The 8,128-nt window shown below is 43.4% G+C and overlaps 1 long non-coding RNA gene across 1 annotated transcript in view; it reads left to right on the top strand.

Moving 5' to 3' along the window:
• Window positions 1–1,050: 1,050 nt before the first annotated feature.
• Window positions 1,051–8,128, top strand: part of LOC135115909 (uncharacterized) — a 106,728-nt gene continuing 99,650 nt past the window's right edge. Inside the window, exon 1 of the long non-coding RNA XR_010276099.1 lies at window positions 1,051–1,389. This is a non-coding gene — a long non-coding RNA (uncharacterized LOC135115909). The remainder of the gene's footprint in view (window positions 1,390–8,128) is intronic.

Below are 8,128 nucleotides of genomic sequence, written 5' to 3'. Positions count from 1 at the left end.
CATTTTCTCATTCATCTTGTGTACCATTGGAACATTCTGATGTGGATACGGTGTTGTGAATTAAGGTGCAGGCGCTCAGGACTTAATAAAATAATACGTTTCTCATTTGTTACGATCATTTAGCCTCTTGGTAATATAAGACTGTAAAAGAAGGAAAAAAATAAATGCAGGAGCTGATTTAAGGCAAGAAATTAAACGCTCTCTTCATTATAAAGGATACAGACAAATCAATTAAAGACCTAGGAAATAAATAAAAGAAAACTTTCACATATTGCACAGAAAGGAATATTAAACAGAAGAGTTTCTCTTCCAGTCAGTTGAGGCCGGTGTCTTTGTTGAGTTTCGAAGCATAGGAATAAGGACAGTATATAGCTAAGTATGAAGGGACTTGTAGGTTTCTCAATAGATATATGATTACCATTTTGCTTAAAATGGTAATCATATATATATATATATATATATATATATATATATATATATAGTATATATATATATATATATATATATATATATATATATATATATATATATATATATATATATATATATATATGATAAAAATAAAATGAGATTCGTGCACTTTTATGTTATAGCTTAATAATACTATGATTGACTATAATCCCTTCGGCAAAGTCAGAACATATCCAATAGACGACAAAGCTACATAAATTGTGAATTTCTCTGTAATGATAGGTTGTAAATCTTGAGCTAAAGCAGAACATTGATATACGAGAGAAGCCAAGGTTACATAGCGGTGCGCGAGAAACAATACACATCTTAGTCTTTGCACCTCAGTCTGCTATGGAGTGTCCAAGGGTGACAGCCCGAGTAAAAACTTTCGAGGTATCCACTTTACAACACCCACCGCGTTTACAATAGCACAAAGCAAGGCTACTTCAGTTAATACCCTTTGAAGATGCCCTTTATAGCATATGACATTTCACCACCACCACAATCACCACTCCATGGGCTAGTTTGAAAATGTTGGGGCTACTTTTGATCAGCCGCATCTCGCCAAGGCCATCCGCCGCGGGTTTAGTCTCGTTGCAACACTGAGAGGAGTCTGGGGGCGAGCGTTGAGTCCAGAGTCAGTGACTGTGGATCAGTGGTGAGTAGGGGTGTGTATGCGCGCTCCCAGTGACGGCCAGTGTATGGTGTTGGCGCGTGCCCGTGTATGGCTAGAATAGTGAACGGAATTTTGAGTGAAGAAGCTTACAATAGTGTGACGCTGAGGTGTGTGACGGGTAGACTGAGCGGCAGGACGCAGGTTCTGTGGTGGTGGTGGTGGTGGGTGTTGCTGCCACTTGGTTTGGGCGATTCGGAAAGCTCCACTCGACTTCCTTCTCCTCCGCCACTGCCCGGATCTACCTGACATTTGGCGGCCGCTGTGTATGTATTGCTGACCTTGCGTTGTCTCTGGTTGAGGGATAGGTCAAGGGGGTAGGTTGCTCTCGGCACAATCGACTGCACGCAGGTAGTAAGCAGGTAGTGTGGGTAGTGAAGACAGGTAGTTAAGGTGTGTGTGTGTGTGCGTGTGTGTGTTGGTATACGTGAAATGATTACTTAAGCATGCATGGGCGTTGTTGTTCCGTGTGTTGTGGTTATGACTCTCTCTCTCTCTCTCTCTCTCTCTCTCTCTCTCTCTCTCTCTCTCTCTCTCTCTCTCTCTCTCTCTCTCTCTCTCTCTCTCTCTCTCTCTGTGTAAGGTGTGCCTATCCGTGTAGCAACCATGGTGAGGTGAATGACATAATTGACCTTCCTATTTTAATTTATGCAGCGTACGTAACACACACACACATACACACACACAAACACACACACACACACACACACACACACACACACACACACACACACACACACACACACACACACACACACACACACACACACACAGTTTCTAGTTCAAGGCAGGTATTAGACAGGTGTGGAGTCATTACCACATGTAATTTAAGAGAGACAGGCTTTGTGTGTGTGTGTGTGTGTGTGTGTGTGTGTGTGTGTGTGTGTGTGTGTGTGTGTGTGTGTGAATACTTCCATGACCGATACTGTCAGGCGGGAGGTATAATAATAATAGTTGGCGAGCTCCCGATTAGGACCGCATGTTTTCAGCGCGCCGTAGACTAGAGCAAGTTGGCAGTGTTCCCCCTGATGATGACCTTGAGTTTCATGTCTCGAAGTTACCTTATATGTCATCTATTTATATAGCGTGTAAATTATGGTAGGGTGGTTGGAAATATTATGAGTAAGTTGTTGTATAGCGTCTGTGATAATGATTTGCCATGAAAATAATAGAAAAGAGAAAGCAAACTTACTACATGGAATCTAGTATAGCATAAGAATGATTTAAGTGTAGAAGTAAGTGTGATGCAATGACAGCTCCATCACATCTGAAGACGATGTGTCTCCAAACTTTCACAATATCAGACGAAAGAAAAAAAAAGAAAAAAAAAGAAAAAAAGCAAGAAAATGACATTCAAAACACCCTTGTACATATTGTCAGTCTGTTTCCTATGCCGGATGATGAGCACTATTGTGAATCTAGCCAGCCAGTCAGTCAGTCAGTCAGTCAGCCAGCCAGCCAGTCAGCCAGCCAATCAACCAGCCAGCCAGAAAGCCAGTCTCAACGCAGGCTTATTCCCTCTTGTTGAAAACTCGCCTTTAAATTGCAGCTCATCTGTTCTCTGATTGCCTATACATCAACGAAGACGTGAAACCGATGTGCAATATATCCTACAGCGCCACCATCGCGTTCATATCAGCTGATTTCCAGATTATAAAGCTTTAATCTTCCATTGACTTAACAAAGGCAGTCTCGTGGTGTCTGTCACGCTGGCACGCTGACTCAGTGCTGTAGACTCCGATTCTTGCACTCATAATTCTAAGTTGTTTTCTTTTACCGCCTGACAGCCTCTCTCTCTCTCTCTCTCTCTCTCTCTCTCTCTCTCTCTCTCTCTCTCTCTCTCTCTCTCTCTCTCTCTCTCTCTCTCAGTTTCCCCTTCCTTCTCTTCGTAATCTTCAGATGAACGCGAGGGGACAGAACACATTTCCTGATCATTGGGTGAAAGTAAGAACACGAAAAGGGAACGCATGATGGACACACGGAGTCAGGGAGATAATGAGCTACAGAGGGAAGCACTAGTGAGGACCATTTACAGACACGTCCCTCATCTTGTACGGGATGGAAGGAAGAGAAGAGGAGATTGATAAATTATACGACGCATATGAGAGAGAGAGAGAGAGAGAGAGAGAGAGAGAGAGAGAGAGAGAGAGAGAGAGAGAGAGAGAGAGAGAGAGAGAGAGAGAGAAAGTTTACTCATGATGCAAGTTAGTATGCCAGTTTTTATACTAAGCAACAGGTGAATCTACTGTGATTTGTTGATTTTTGTGGAGCGCTGGACTTTATATCTCATGAGAGAGAGAGAGAGAGAGAGAGAGAGAGAGAGAGAGAGAGAGAGAGAGAGAGAGAGAGAGAGAGAGAGAGAGAGAGAGAGAGACTTTAACAACACTAGCAACAAAAAAACACAACAATAGCAGCAACAGTTACTTTTACTACTACTACTACTACTACTACTACTACTACTACTGCTGCTGCTGCTGCTGCTGCTGCTGCTGCTGCTGCTGCTGCTGCTGCTGCTACTACTACTGAGATATTTATTACCACTCTATCAATGAAAGCTAAATAACACTGATGTCAAAAGTGCTACAATTAATCCTGAAGTCAATGGAGTGTGTGTGTGTGTGTGTGTGTGTGTGTGTGTGTGTGTGTGTGTGTGTGTGTGTGTGCGCAACTACTGACCTCGCTTAGGATAGGAAAGGTCAATAAGACAAACACCTAATTTTATGGTACAATGTTCCTCCCAGTTTCACATCTCACCCTCTTGCTACATCATCTTTCTTTCTTGCACCGAGTTCACTGCTCCTCTATCGCCCAGGTCAACTTTTTTTCTCCTCCTCTCACACGTTAGGTTTCTGTATGGGCGTCGTCTTAGTAGTAGTAGTAGTAGTAGTAGCGGTAGTAGTAGTAGCAGTAGTAGTAGTAGTAGCAGTAGTAGAAAGTAAACTCTTGAGATTATTGTATTTGAATGATTAATCTTCTTTTTTTGTAAGATTGACAATGTACAAGAGAGAGAGAGAGAGAGAGAGAGAGAGAGAGAGAGAGAGAGAGAGAGAGAGAGAGAGAGAGAGTAACTCGAATAGGAAGAAATACACAAAACACCCAAACTAGCCACAAAACCCCACATTTCGTCACCATAACAACACCCAAAAACACAAACTTCTCCAGCAACCTTAGAAAAGAACAAACCTTCCACTGATAATCTTCCTGTGTACTTCCTCGCTTTGTACTCCCTCCTAACCTTGATGCCTGCACTTCTATACACGCCTCCCTCATCAGTCTGGGAGTCTTAAGCATCCACAGGCTATATCCAGGTAAACTCCTCACCTGGGCTGGTCTTTCGTGCCTCTCACCGCTAGAGGGAAAGGAACGACTGGTCAGGCAGGTATAGTCCAGCTTAGTTAGTGGCGAGGGAAGGGAGTAGGTTAGAGGATTAGGAGGGGATGTGATGGTAGTGGCGGAGACTGGTAGGGTTGTAAAAGACAGTGTATGTATGAGGGTTTCAATTTTGGTTTCATTATTATTATTATTTATTTTTTTCTGGGATTATTCTTAGTGAAGGGAAGGAGAGAGAGAGAGAGAGAGAGAGAGAGAGAGAGAGAGAGAGAGAGAGAGAGAGAGAGAGAGAGAGAGAGAGAGAGTGTGTGTGTGTGTGTGTGTGTGTGTGTGTGTGTGTGTGTGTTGATTTCACTATAATTTGTGTGAGTTCTTGCGCTCTCTCTCTCTCTCTCTCTCTCTCTCTCTCTGCGTTTCTCCATCTCCCATATACCATTTCTCCCTTCGTCCTTACACCCTCCCTCTACCTCTCTTTCTCTCCCCTGACCTGACGCCGCCACGTTTGGAAGCAGGAGAAAAAAATGAGAGAAAAAATAGGACTAGTACCCGCTTAGCCTACACCAGCCCGTCCTACTAGTTAGCTAATAATGCTGTGCCTGTCTATTATTCACTCTCCGTTACTAGTATACTCTCTCTCTCTCTCTCTCTCTCTCTCTCTCTCTCTCTCTCTCTCTCTCTCTCTCTCTCTCTCTCTCTCACGACCTTTACTCTCTCTCTCTCTCTCTTTTCTTGTTATTGCTTCATTTGAGTCAGTGTTACGCAGCCAAGAAGGAAAAATTCATTATAAACGTGAATAGGTAGCTACCATGGAGAGAGAGAGAGAGAGAGAGAGAGAGAGAGAGAGAGAGAGAGAGAGAGAGAGAGAGAGAGAGAGAGAATGACCTTGCTACTTTCTTTTCTGTGTATGTATGTGTGTATGAATGTGCTTTTTTTTGCGCGTATGTTCTTGTATGTTTGTCTTTTGTATCTTAACTTTCTCTCTCTCTCTCTCTCTCTCTCTCTCTCTCTCTCTCTCTCTCTCTCTCTCTCTCTCTCTCTCTGTAGGAAAACACCTTTCTGCACGTACTCAGAGAGAGAGAGAGAGAGAGAGAGAGAGAGAGAGAGAGAGAGAGAGAGAGAGAGAGAGAGAGAGAGAGGGTGAGAGAGAGACTGAAAAGAGAATGTGAAAAAAGAAATCAAGAAGTCTAAGTTATTATTTTTACTTTCCACCTTTACTTGCTATTTTTCTTACGTTATTGCTACTCTCTCTTATTCCTGGCTTTACTTTCCCTTTCTTCTATCTCCTCCTTTTCTTGAACTCTCTTCTTCTTCTTCTTCTTCTTTTTTTTCTTTTTCTTCTTTTCTTCTTCTTCTTCTTCTTCTTCTTCTTCTTCTTCTTCTTCTTTTTCCTCCTCCTCCTCCTCCTCCTCCTCCTCCTCCTCCTCCTCCTCCTCCTCCTCCTCCTCCTCCTCCTCCTCCTCCTCCTCCTCCTGTTATTCCTTCAGGCGATACAAGTGTTGCCACATAAATGAAAAAAGGAAAAAATCTGGTATTGGTTTGTTTTGTTGGCAAGCGTGTCTTTGTAGGAGGCGTTTCAGTGACGTTTTGTTTTGTTTATTGTTTCTGGATTTGTTTGTCTGAATGAGTGAGTCTTGTTTGCCTTGCGGTTTTGTTCCTCATCTGTCGTGTGTGTGTGTGTGTGTGTGTGTGTGTGTGTGTCTTTTTGCGTCGGTGGGTGGTTGAGGGCGTGAATGACAGATAGGTGGGGGAATCTCTCTCTCTCTCTCTCTCTCTCTCTCTCTCTCTCTCTCTCTCTCTCTCTCTCTCTCTCTCTCTGTCTCTGTCTCTCTTTCTCTCTCCAGGAAACAAGTAATTTTTTCCTGTTATGCACTAGTACTCATATGTAATGCGTATGAGAGAGAGAGAGAGAGAGAGAGAGAGAGAGAGAGAGAGAGAGAGAGAGAGAGAGAGAGAGAGAGAGAGAGAGAGAGTCAACACCCCAGCACCCAACCCCCAAGCACCCAAGCACCCAGCCAGCCACCCACCCCGCCAGCCAGCCAGCCAGCCAGCTAGTCAATCTTCCCTCCTTCATAATCACAACCATTACATAGATGACAGTAATAAAAATATCTTGGCGATCATTCGTAACGCACAGGTAAAAACGCAGTCAAGTTGGGGATTCATCGGACAGTGACACGTGGAGAGGAGGAGGAAGGGGGAAGAGTATTGCGTAGGACTGTGAACTGGGAAGGAACTGGGAAGGAACAGGGAAGTAGGAAAGAAGGTGGGAAGGATCCGTGGTGGAGCTGCCGTGGCTCTGTAGCGGAACGGAAAATGGATGGGGGAGTCAGTGTGCTGGAAGCCTTGGTTGGGAGAATACACGCGTTCCGCCTCTCCTTCCCCCTCACAGCCACGTCCCTCCCTTCCCTTCATCCCCCGTGACTTGGCCGTACAAAAACCGATTACCACTTCATATTGCCAGTCTCCCGTTGTTTAAATGTATCTTATGTCTTAATTCGTATCAGGTGATGTGAGTTTGAAAATGTTCGCCTATATTTCTCGTCTTAGGGTTAATGGTTTAGTGTTCAGTTGCACGAAGGACGGTAGCGGTAAGGGGCGATACTCGAGCCGCCTCTGTGTGTCAAGGTGCCGACCAGTGACCGAGCTGGAGGTTGTGCAGTGACCCCGTGTTAGGTGATCCTCCCAGGGCTGACTGAGTGACTGACTGATGGCATTAGTTGTGACATTCCCTGCCCCGGAGCATGCACGGGAGAGTGTAAGTACTGGTGTTCATACTGATGTTACTTATGCTGTTACTACTACTACTACTACTCCTACTACTACTACTACTACTACTACTACTACTACTACTACTACTACTACTACTACTACTACTCCTACTACTACTCCTACTACTCCTATTCCTATTCCTTCTCTTACTACTACTACTACTACTACTACTGTTGCTGCTTATTCTGTCTCATCTATCTTAGTGGAAAGAGCACAGAGAGAGAGAGAGAGAGAGAGAGAGAGAGAGAGAGAGAGAGAGAGAGAGAGAGAGAGAGAGAGAGAGAGAGAGAGAGAGAACATATTGTTACAGGAAGGTGCAAATGGTGTACTTGAAAAATCAGTTTCCATTTCGATATTGACATTTCATGTTCGTATACTCTCTCTCTCTCTCTCTCTCTCTCTCTCTCTCTCTCTCTCTCTCTCTCTCTCTCTCTCTCTCTGATCTCATCTCATCCCTTCCCTAATGAATAACCAAAAATGTTAATTGTATAAAAAACGCCTTTCATCACACTTTTCCATTTTACATAATTTATCAAAAAAATGTAGATCGAAGTTTTCTAGTATTACAGTTTTTCATTCAAGGTCATCCTCTCAAAAAAAAAAAAAAACAGAAAAAAAGAGGAAAGGTAAAACTTCCTTACTTCACTTCCTACCTTCGTAATATTTTGAGCAAGTTATGGGGGCTTGATTAGACGGAAATACGCCAGCTGGAGGAGGAGGAGGAGGAGGAGGAAGAACTAGTGGAGGAACTGAATGACTGATCGACCAGAATTACCGGGAAATGAAAAAGATGGCATAAAATTGATCCATGCGTCGCTTGTAATCCATGACAACCTTCTGGGCAAACCATTACGGACTGAATGATTTTTTTTTTTTTACTATTATTGTGCATATCTTGTTTCCTCT

The sequence above is a fragment of the Scylla paramamosain genome, chromosome 30 (genome assembly GCF_035594125.1).
Source record: "Scylla paramamosain isolate STU-SP2022 chromosome 30, ASM3559412v1, whole genome shotgun sequence".
Classification (NCBI taxonomy): domain Eukaryota; kingdom Metazoa; phylum Arthropoda; class Malacostraca; order Decapoda; family Portunidae; genus Scylla; species Scylla paramamosain.
Note: the sequence above shows the minus strand (reverse complement) of the source record. Positions and strands in the feature narration are given on the sequence as shown.